The 12,353-nt window shown below is 44.2% G+C and overlaps 1 long non-coding RNA gene across 1 annotated transcript in view; it reads left to right on the forward strand.

Moving 5' to 3' along the window:
- Positions 1-9,483, forward strand: part of LOC134921980 (uncharacterized) — a 28,400-nt gene extending 18,917 nt beyond the window's left edge. Inside the window, exon 3 of the long non-coding RNA XR_010177500.1 lies at positions 7,065-9,483. This is a non-coding gene — a long non-coding RNA (uncharacterized LOC134921980). The remainder of the gene's footprint in view (positions 1-7,064) is intronic.
- The last annotated feature ends 2,870 nt before the right edge of the window (positions 9,484-12,353 follow it).

The following is a 12,353-nucleotide window of genomic DNA, read 5'->3' on the forward strand; positions in this document are numbered from 1 at the left end:
TTTGTATAAAATTTTGACTGATGTTGATGACTGCCGTTACGTTTTACTCCTCTTTTTTATAATAACCATAGTGCGTGACTATGCCTCTTAACCCTGGATATCCTTATCCATTAGGAATTTATCTAAACCATTCTTAAAGGTGTTGACTGAGTCGGCCATTACAACTCCCTCAGGAAGGGAATTCCAAACACGTATAACAAAACTGGGTAATTATAAAACAGTCATAGAGGTAGGAGGGCCCTGCTTGCAAGCTTACAATCTATAGGGAAATAGGCATTGATACATACGGATAGGTGCTATCTATTGCATAGTTGTCCACTAGATTGCAAAGGTTCTTGGTGGGCTGTATGATATGGTCACACAGCAATGATGAACCAGGGTTGGGAGGAAGGGTGAAAAGACGTGAGGATATGTGTGGACTGTGCAGAGTGGATGCAATTTGATAGGAAGGTTTATGAAAATTATGTGGGCGGTTCTGGAATTTCTTAAGCTTGCCTGATGAGGTGAGTTTTCAGGGAACGCTTGAAGGTTTGGAGACTAGAGGATAGTCTAATTGTACATGGTAGGGCATTCCACAGAGTGGGTGCAGACCGATGAAAATCCTGCAGTTGTGAGTGGGAGCGAGTAATGAGTGTGGATGAGAGACGCAGATCTTGTGAAGAGCGAAGAGGTCGGGTTGGGAGATATTTTGAGATGAGCAAAGAGATGTACTTTGGTGTAGTTTGGTTAATGGCCTTGTGTGTAAGTAAAAGTATTTCTTTTACGTCCTAGGGGATGCTGGGGTTCCATTTAGTACCATGGGGTATAGACGGGTCCTTTGGGAGCCATTGGCACTATAAGAGTTTAACAGTGTGGACTGGCTCCTCCCTCTATGCCCCTTCTACCAGACTCAGTTTAGAAAATGTGCCCGGAGGAGCCGGTCACAGCTAGGGGAGCTCCTAGGAGTTTTCTTAGTTTTATTGTTTTCTAGAGTTTGTTATTTTACAGGCAGGCTTCTGGCAACAGCCTCCCTGCTTCGTGGGACTTAGGGGGGGGGGGGGGGGGGAGTAGGATCCAACCCTTGAGATTAATGGCCCCTATCTCCGCTGACAGGACACTGAGCTCCTGAGGGTGATGATCATTAGCCGCCCGAGGTGACCGATCACTCCCGCAGCATGCTGCCACCCCCTAACAGAACCAGAAGAAAGAAGAGTGGTGAATCTGACGCCGGAGTCCTGGTAAGCGGGTCCCCGGCGAGAATGGCGGCACAAGGGTGGGAAGGCTCAGCGCACACTGTGTACGGCGCTGTGAGGGGCGTCCTGGGCCACCGCGATACCCTACACTGGTCAAACATAGGTCTAACCCAAACAAGGTCTAACCTACTGTTTGCTGCAAAAATTATCTCAGGCCAATATAATCTCTAAGTGCGGGAAGATGCGCCATTACAGGGGGCAGAGCTTCTCCTCAGAGCGGATCCAGCACTAACCAACACCATTTTCCCCCTGCAGACACATGCTGACAGGGAACGCTGTCCTCCACATAACTACACTGAGGTAACAGGTGTTATAAACAAGGGGGGAGTGATATTATGTACTAGCTGTGTTTGTGTAATCCACTTTACCATGTTTAAGGGACTTTGTTCTGTACTGCAGAATGTATATCTTCTCCTGGGGAGTCTTTATATGCCCTCTACCTTGGTCTCCCAGCAAAAGAATTGCAACGCTTACAGCTGGTGCAAAACACAGCTGCCAGGCTGTTAACCAACCAGCCCCGTTCTAGCCACATAACACCCATCCTCTACTCCCTTCACTGGCTGCCTGTAAGATGGCGAATCATCTTCAAGATTGGCTTACTGAGTTTCAAAGCATTACATGACCAGGGCCCAAGGTACCTGAAGCAGCTTCTGACCCCATACTGCCCCACTCGATTACTGCGACCTGTAGATGAAGGACTTTTAGCATTACCTAGAATCTCCCGTAATTCATCTGGGGGTCGAGCTTTTAGTCATGCTGCTCCGACTCTATGGAACTCACTTCCCCGCACAGTGCGAGAGGCCCCAACTATAGAATCCTTCAAAAGTAGACTCAAGACTTTCCTGTTTACTCAAGCATTTCCATAGTGTCCCTTTTAGTATCTTCATGCTTCTGTATTTTATGAAAATGTACTTCATTATTTTCTGTACTATATTATGCTATGATATTATAATGCTCAAAACTGTACACATCTCAGGCTTCGGTGGCAGTTCCCCCTGGGGTGGACTACATAAGGTGTACTTTAAAATATATTGTTTCAAATATATTCCATACATGGTAGAAGCCGAAGTGTGGGGTTTCAAATCTCACTGCTGTGCCTCTCACCCCAACTCCGTACCCTAGAAAGCATACACTTGTCCATATAATGCATATATATGAGGTGTCCAACATATGTTTGAGGCTATTAGGGATGAGTAATATTATTATATTATATAATGAATGCCTTCCCTCTGTGTAGGGCGTTAAACTCCTTATTTGAGAAAACCTGAGTACACCCAGAGTTATTATCCACATCCCTATTGAGTGTCTAAATTGTCAAATATGGTTGTCTTACCTGTCCCTGGTACAACCTCCATAAAGGCTGATCACCTATTGAGACTAATCTCTAATACTGTACACTGCTGCAGGTGTGACTCGGAGACCCACTTTTGCGTACATCTCTGGGACTATTGTAACGTGGTCAGGCTCCTTACTTGATGATTTAGATTCTATGTGTAGAAGTGACTTGTACTTGTTTCTATGTCACATACAGGATTCTACAGGCTTCACGGCGAGACCCATGAAGGAGATTGACCTGCATAACGCAGGGACCACTGCTCTGGCAGTTTCGACACGCAGGGGACGGTGGCTACACCAATGGACTGTGGATACAGAATCAGAGTAAGGTATGACAGGTCCACCCTTCACAGGTAAGAACCTGTTGGGACACACGAGATACGTGATTATCCATGTCAACTGCGGGTAAGTCGGTATGTCTTCCTTCCGCTGCCGCACAGACCAGGAAATTATATCCTACAGCTGCACTGCAATTCCTTCGAACGTGATTCCACATATTCCTCCACTTCCTTTAGAGGACGTTGGGGAAATCCAGAAAACCTGTGCCGCCAGGTTCCCAGGGAAGGATTTCAAATTCGTCCTTTTTCAAACCCTTCGGTTTGTCGGTGGACCTCACTGCCTGGGAAACAGGCAGATGGGAGCGAGACTAAAGAGATTCAGTAACATGTCTGGGCGATATCCTGCCTAGACCCCTGGAAACCGTTGGGTTGCCCAGGGGTGCAGAAAATAATTTCTAGTTTTCCTGCCTCACAGATTATTCAAATCAGGCTTACTAGTTTCTCAGGCAGAAAGTGTACTACTGCTGGAAGCTATCTTAACATTTGTCAAACTAATGTCATTATTCCAGTTCCACCTCATTTACGTAAAACAGGGGTTACTATTCAAACCTGGGGTCATTGATTCCCTACTGTTGGGTGTTCAATTCAGGATGGAGTCTGTGAGTTGTGATCTCTGCTCGAGATGTAAAGGAATTCATGGTATCCCGGGATATCAGGGGTGCGTACTTCACATTCCAATTTGGCCGCCTCTCTTGGCCTATCTAAGGTTGCACTACAACTATGTCACTTCCAGTTCCAAACACTGAACTTGGCTTCTACTCAACACCGGGGGTGTTCATCAGGGCCTTGGCAACCTTTATACTCCCGCTCCACAAACCAGGAGTGGACATAATTCCATATCTGGGCGACCTTAACATCCTCCAGGGAGATGTTGTTACGGAGTGTTGCTCTCTCAAATCAACTGTCCCGGGATCTTGGGTGGATCCTGAAGCTTCCAATTTCGCATTTGAAGCCGATAAGGAGGCATTCCTTCCTGGGGATGATTCTCAACACGGAAGTGTAGAGGGTGTTTCTACAGGTGAAGAAAGCGTTGGTGATCCAATCAGTGGTCCGGGATGTCCTGATGCCAGGTATCGGTTCATCAGTGCATTCGCCTTCTGGGGAGGATGGTTGCCTCCTACGAGGCTCAACAGTACGGAAGATTCCTTGCACGGTCTTTCCCACTGGATCTCCTGGTCTTATGGTCAGGATCTCATCTTCACATGTACCAGCGGAACGCCTGTCAGTGAAAGCCAGAATTTCACTCCTCTGGTGGCTGCAAACTTCTCACCTACTCGAGGGCCGCAGGTTCGGGATTCAGAATTGGATTCATCTAACCACGGATGCAAGTCTCAGGGGGAAGCAGTTCAGGGGGAAAACTTCCAAGGAAAGCGGTCAGTTCAGGAATCTCTCCTTCCAATAAACATTCTGGATCTGAAGGCCGTGTATAACGACCTTCTACAAGCGGCACATCGTCTGCGAGATCAAGCCGTTTAGGTTCAGTCGGACAACGTCACAGCAGTGTCCTACATAAACAGGCAGGGCGGAACGAAGAGCAGGGCTGCAATGTCAGATGTGACAATAAACCTCCTCTGGGCAGAGAAGCATGCGCGGGCGCTGTCAGCAATCTTCATTCCGGGAGTGGACAACTGGGAAGCAGACTTCCTCAGCAGACACGTTGGTACTAAATGGAACCCCAGCATCCTCTAGGACGTAAGAGAAAATAGGATTTTAATTACCTACCGGTATATCCTTTTCTTGTAGTCCGTAGAGGATGCTGGGCGCCCGCCCAGTGCTTTGTTTTCCTGCGTTGCTACTTGGTTAAGTATTGGTTCAGCTGTTGCTGTTCCTCTTTCATGCATGGTTAGCATGGTTTCTACAGGTTACATGCTGATTGGCATGGTTGCTTCCTGTTTCATGCTAGATAACACGTTTTCTTCGTGTTGCATGATGGTTGGCATGATTTCTTCATGTTTCATCCTGGTTGGCATGATTTCTTCATGTTGCCTGCTGGTTAGCATGGTTTCTTCATGTTACCTGCTGGCTGACATGGTTTCTTCATGTTTCATGTGGTTTTGCATGATTTCTTCATGGTGCATGCTGGTTAGCATGGTTTCTCCATGTTGCATGCTGGTCAGCATGTTTTTTTCAATTTGGTGTGAGCTGGTGTGAATCTCACCACTACCTATTTTTCCTTCTCTCAAAGTATGTCTGTCTCCTCGGGCACAGTTTCTAGACTGAGTCTGGTAGGAGGGGCATAGAGGGTGGAGCCAGCCCACACTGTTAAACTCTTAAAGTGCCAATGGCTCTCAAAGGACCTGTCTATACCCCATGGTACTAAGTGAAACCCCAGCATCCTCTACGGACTACGAGAAAAGGATTTACCGGAAGGTAATTAAAATCCTGTTTTTATATTGAATACGGTAGAATACAGGTAACCAATGGAGGGACTGACAGTGTGGATATGCAGACGATGAACGTCTAGCGAGGAAGATTAGCCTCGCAGCTGCATTCAAAATGGATTGTAATGGTGAGAGTCTCGTTTTGGGAAGACCAGTTAGGAGACTATTGCAATAATCAATGCGGGATATAATGAGAGCATGGATCAGAGGTTTAGCAGTGTCTTGTGGTAGATATGGTTGTATTTTGGATATGTTTTTTAGATGCATGTAACATGATTTTGAGACAGATTGAATGTGGGGAACAAAGGACAGATCAGAGTCAAGGATCAGTTTAAACACACCACACCCAAATCTAACTCTCTCTGTACATGTTATATTTGCCCCATCTGCAGTGCACATGGGGGGGTCATTCCGAGTTGATCGCTAGCTGAAAATGTTCCCTGTGCAGCGATGATGGCAAAAAACGGCATTTCTGCGCATGCGGCGCAATACGCACGCGCAACGTACTTTCACAACGGACAATGCCGTTTTACACAAGGTCTAGCGAAGCTTTTCATTCGCACTGCTGACCGCAGAGTGATTGACAGGAAGTGGGCGTTACTGGGTGTCAACTGACCGTTTTCAGGGAGTGTTTGAAAAAACGCAGGCATGGCTGGCCGAACGCAGGGCGTGTTTGTGACGTCAAACCAGGAACTGAACAGTCTGAAGTGGTCGCAAGCGCTGAGTAGGTCTGGAGCTACTCTGAAACTGCACAAAACATTTTTGTAGTTGCTCTGCGATCCTTTCGTTCGCACTTCTGCTAAGCTAAGATACACTCCCAATGGGAGGCGGCATAGCGTTTGCACAACTGCTAAAAACAGCTTGCGAGCGAACAACTCAGAATGACACACATGAGGTCTAATTCTAAGTTGATCGCAGCAGCAAATTTGTTAGCAGTTGGGCAAAACCATGTGCACTGAAGGAGGGGCAGATATAACATGTGCAGAGAGAATTAGATTTGGGTGGGGTGTGTTCAATCTGCAATCTAAATTGCAGTGTAAAAATAAAGCAGCCAGTATTTACCCGGCACAGAAACTTTCTAACCCACCCAAATCTAACTCTCTCTGCAAATGTTATATCTGCCCCCCCTGCAGTGCACATGGTTTTGCCCAATTGCTAACAAACTTGCTGCTGCGTTCTACTCAGAATTACCCCCATGGTTTTACCCATTAGAGAAAAACTTTGCTGCTGCGATCAGGTCTGCCCAACTAGGCAACATATAGTAATTCCACATCAAAGTATTTATTTAAACAATCCTTCCCCCTTTATACAACTAGCAGAACTGTTGCCTTTTCATTTCAGGGATCTTCAGAGTCTAGGAAAACACCAGCACGCCAAACGCTATTTGGGGATGGGCGTTAAAAAATGATTTTATGGTTGAATGACCTTTTAATATTTACCTGGTGCGTTCAAAGACAAAATGACATATCATCTAAAGTGCATGTGTCACGGCACATTCGTGACACATGCACTGCAGCTGTCACCAAAAATATTAGAAACTGGGTGTATTATCAGGAGAGACCTGGTATCCTGATTATCACTTCTTTCTATAGCAAATTTCCTGCATAGGTATATTTATCGGGACTGTGCCCCTGTCATCTACCAAACAATAGATTTATACAGGCCCCAAAGAGTTGTTGAATTTATTCAATGCAAATTCTAGTAATTTAGTTTTTATTGAATTCAAATTTAATTCGGTTTTTGTAACAGAATATAATTAAACTTTTTTTTTCTTTCAGCAGTACAGGCCACTCTCTCCAAAAAGATCCTATTGGTGCCTGGAAGAGGAGCTATAAATAAACAAATCTATCTGCTGTAACAAAGAGAGACACTGAGCTCACGGTTATGATAGAGAATGCCATCGGAAGCATGTCCCTACGAGAGGAGTGTGTCAGTACTGATGTGTTATTCATCAAGCAGGGCGTGCATGCAGTTGTCTGCCAGGAAACTGATCGTCAGGCCAACACCAACAAAAAATTCTGCAATAGTCTGTCCATCCCCCTCAGCTCCTTCTGTCTGACACCTCCTGCATCCAAGCACCGCTTGCTTTTTAAGGCACTTATGCTGTCTTTGATTACTTGTCTCAGACACACTGCTCAAGGCAGCTTTCTGTAATATTACACTTTTCCTCACAACCATGAGGTAAGTGTCTCACTTTGTTACACTTGAAAAAACACTTTGATAATAAGGAGCTGTTGTGTACTTTACTCACTCTGTACACCTAGGGCCTAATTCAGATGTGGTTGGAGGTATGGCACATGCCGCAAAGTACCGATGTATGGTAGTTTGCGCATGCACCGGACCTTTACTGCGCTTATGCAGTAAGGGTCTGCGACGTTGGATGCAGATCGGCAGCAGACTGTCAGTGTCGCAGTCATTGTGGGGGGGGTGGTGAGGCAAGGAACTCTTTGTTGGATATGCTGTTGCCCACTTGCACGACCCCATGGGTTACGCAGCTGTCCGATGGTGTTGCAGATGATCCAATGCTGCATCCTAGGATGCAGCTGAGATCACTAATGCAAGCAGAAGGCATGGCTGCATTACCATATTAGTGATATCGCTGCTGCTTCCCTGTAAGCAGCAGTGATAGCAACGCCAGCCACATTTGAATAAGGCCCCTAGTCTTGATCAGTGGCATCAGGATGGGGGTGCGGCCTGCACCCGGGTGTCATCCTCAGATGGGGTGACACCAAAATTCCGGCTCCATTGCAGTAACAGGAGTCGGTGCTGCAGTGTGACATTCTCCGTCAATACCCGCTCCCGTCATTGAAGAGGAGCCGACACTGCAGGAAGCCCAGTCTCCGGAGGCAGCCCAGCAGATACTGGAGTGCCACGGGCTACAGAGGACGCACCAGGTGACACCAGACTCGGTGATGCCGCTGGTCTTGATGATCATCACAGCCAGGGGCGAATTTAGGGATCAGGGCGCCCCTAGGCACAACATTATTGGTCGCTCCATCACATTAATTTCAGAGTTGGTTCAAATGCTTTCAGACTGCCAAAGCAGCCGAAACCTCCCCTTCCCCCTAATTTACCCACCATTGTCCCTGCCAGTTACAAAATATAAAAATAAGTTGTAATGACAAACAAAAAACTCCAAAAGAATCATCTGGCCTCATCTGGCCAGTGGCCTTATAGGCCTCCCATGTAGGGGAGCATGCTGTGCCCTTCCCCTAGCAAGTGTCACCCCTAGGTACATGCCTCATGTGCCTAGTGGGAAATCCACCACTGATCACAACCTGGCTACCAACATAGTAATGAAACTGACATGATCATCATCAAAGAAAGCGATCCTGAGTAGTGGGGAGATAAAAGGCTGCTTATACAATAGTGACATTGTGCTGCTGAACTCACATTTAGGACAGTACTTCTACTGAGAAGAGTAACTACCACCATAGCAGTCTGTGCTGCTATAGGGCCTGACTTTGTGTATTAAGACCAATGATGCGTGGCAATCTAGTTCACATGGTCTTCTCAGCATGGGTAAAGGATGAGCCTGGTAGAGCCTTGTTTAGCTTTCAGTAGATCTGTTGTGTGCATGGGCAACTCCAGAGAAGCAAAATTGGGGATTTCGATGCATGAAGTAGATATATATCATTGGAGCCCTCCCTCCATTGGAAGGCTTCATAAAGTGAGGTTAGTGTGCATAGATAGATAAACAGACAGATATGTATATCCATATAGATAATTTTGTTCATTATAAGCTTTAGGAATTAGAAAGCTTTATTTGCAGCAGTTAATACATACTCAAATGTCAGCAGTATGAGTGCAGGGAAAATGGGCTATATTTACGGAACACTGAACAGCATGCTTTACTGGTGCCCAAGGGAGTTCCTATAATTAATTTTACATCAAGGAAAATACTGCTCAGTGTCTGCTTGGAAGGGACTGGTTTCAGTCAACTGATCTTTTGCTTTTTTAACCACTGTGGCAAAGAATAAGGTCAACACAATGCAAAAGATGTGTGTAACATGCTCTATGAGTGGTTTCACTCTGCTGTGCTTGCCATGTCAATGTAGTGATTATATTTACCAGGGTGATTTTCTTTATTAAGATGTACCTTTGTGTGATAATGCATATATACCATGTACCTGTACCCCTAAATCGTGTTCGATAATACTATGCGCCTGTTAATCCAAATAAATGCTTGCTATGCCATTCTTTATGCATAAATGTTTTTAAAATAGCTTATATTTAAGCATGAAGCATCAGGGCACTTTACTGTACAATCACAATTTTGCTGGGTCATCAGTGTGGCAGCTCAACCTCCCTACTGAAGGCGTCCGCAGAAACTCACCCCAGATTTATAACTGCAGAAAGTTTATAGGGCATACCTTATAGCACAAGGCAGCGATGATCAACCAAGGATCTTTTTTTCATTTGTTTTAGACCTCAGGTGTCAATTATCTTTTGTTCTGGGAGTCCAGAACAGATTATTACCAATATGCAGGCTTGGACTGGCCCACAAGGGTACAGGGGAAACCACCGGTGGGCTCCACTGCCCGGGGGCCCACCTCCTGCTCTAAGGATCAGGTTACAGACTGTGCACTTGAATTATACATCATACATATGTTACCTTATACCGTAACCCCTGTATACTGTACCCCCACTGCGGACTGGCCACACCCTTAAACATGGGCCCCTACCACTGCATTGCCCCGGTGGGCCCTACATGCCCCAGTCCGACACTGCCAATATGTGCACTTATTGGATAATGCACAGGCAATGTTACATTGGTAGTAGTGAGACAATGGGGTATATTTACTAAAAGTTGATTTTGGTCAATGTTGATCGATCTTTGGTCGATGTCTGGTCAATTTTTGATCGATTTTGTGTGTAAGGGTCTAAATCACACATTTACTAATATGATTTATGACATATTCAATTTTTAAATGATGTCAAAAATCATCTGTTAGTAAATGTGTGATTTAGACCCTGAAACACAAAATCGATCAAAAATTTACCAAAGATCAATCAACATCGACCAAAATCGACTTTTAGTAAATATACCCCAATATTTTAAACCCTGAACATCTTGTTAATAGTAATGTAGCCGTTAACAGTAATGTAGCCTATATGCCATCAATGTGAAGACCTTCTGCCTGATAAAAGAGATACAGGTTGAGTATCCCTTATCCAAAATGCTTGGGACCAGGGATATTTTGGATATGGGATTTTTCCGTATTTTGGAATAATTGCATACCATAATGGGATATCATGGTGATGGGACCTAAATCTAAGCACAGAATGCATTTATGTTTCATATACACCTTATACACACAGCCTGAAGGTCATTTTAGCCAATATTTTGTATAACTTTGTGCATTAAACAAAGTGTGTGTACATTCACACAATTCATTTATGTTTCATATACACCTTATACACACAGCCTGAAGGTCATTTAATACAATATTTTTAATAACTTTGTGTATTAAACAAAGTTTGTGTACATTGAGCCATCAGAAAACAAAGGTTTCATTATCTCACTCTCACTCAAAAAAGTCTGTATTTCGGAATATTCCGTATTTCGGAATATGTGGATATGGGATACTCAACCTGTATAACACTTCCTACACTGAGGATTTTGTTTCCTGTATGTTTTATAATACAAAGCCGACTCATGATCCATGAGTATTCGCATGAGGAATCTGCATTGGTCAACTGAAGCTCTGCGTGTAATAATCTTTTATTAGAAAATATATTCCAATGATGAATAAGAGATGAAAGTGTACCCACAGACATTAATGAGCTGACCCAGTATGTAATATAAATTCAGTGCCTACATATTCCAGTACGCCCTAGTAAGTCTATAGCCACTGTTATGAATATTGGCTCAGAAAAAATAGCTTAGGCAACTGGCACACTGATAAACATGAGAAAAGATTTGCACAAACAACAGTCCTCCGTGAGATGGGAGCAATGGCTCAAATAATGGGGGTAATTCCAAGTTGATCGCAGTAGGAATTTTTTTAGCAGTTGCGCAAAACCATGTGCATTGCAGGGGGGGGGCAGATATAACATTTGCAGAGAGAGTTAGATTTGGGTGGGTTATTTTGTTTCTGTGCAGGGTAAATACTGGCTGCTTTATTTTTACACTGCAATTTAGATTGCAGATTGTACTCACCCCACCCAAATCTATCTCTCTCAGCACATGTTATATCTGCCTCTCCTGCAGTGCACATGGTTTTGCCCAACTGCTAACAAAAATCCTGCTGCGATCAACTCAGAATTACCCCCAATATCTGTTGAAAATATTTCCGGTCTATATCAGATGGGGTTATTTAGGTACAGCCAGAATGTTAGTTACAGGCCCAGAAATTTGGAGAGACAGAAAGGAATGACATCCTCCACTTAAGGTTCTTATTTTGATGATGTGCATTTTGAAGTTATATTTATTTTAGTGAAATTGCCATGAATCATCTTTGTATGAGACCATATAATTTCTTTCAAAACCAGGGGAAGAAAAGGATATAAATTGCAGTTTAGAACCGTAAAGTTTGCTCTGTCATAATTAACGACCAGATCCTTAACCGTAATAATTAGCACCGTAGCAGGCCATGAATCAGCACAGACACACAGTATGCTCCCTGAATCCCTATTAGCCTCTGTTGAGTAGTTGATAGAGGCAGAGGTAATGCGACAGCAGAGAAACACAAAAGGCAGGCTTTTCAATATGTGGCATGACTTGCTGCAAGAAATATACATATGCAGAGCTTGTACTCCTGAACATATTGCTAATGGTAAGTTTTTCTATATTTAGAACACTTGGATGTGAAATACATTAGCGTATAACAGAGCTAGAAAGCTTTTTACATTTAGCATATAAAACATTATCCAGAGTGTCCAAACGATAATGTTGCCTGGAAACCATATCTCTATGATTCAGCTTCTCCAGCAATAAGCAGCAATTAACAACAAAAACAAGGGATCAAATGTTAGAGCCATTTCACACCAGCCGGTTTTCACCAGCCGGCAAAAAGCCGTCTAGCTTGTGCAGTGTTTTCAGTTATATATGAAAACATAATGTT

The sequence above is a fragment of the Pseudophryne corroboree genome, chromosome 1, assembly GCF_028390025.1.
Source record: "Pseudophryne corroboree isolate aPseCor3 chromosome 1, aPseCor3.hap2, whole genome shotgun sequence".
NCBI classification, from domain to species: domain Eukaryota; kingdom Metazoa; phylum Chordata; class Amphibia; order Anura; family Myobatrachidae; genus Pseudophryne; species Pseudophryne corroboree.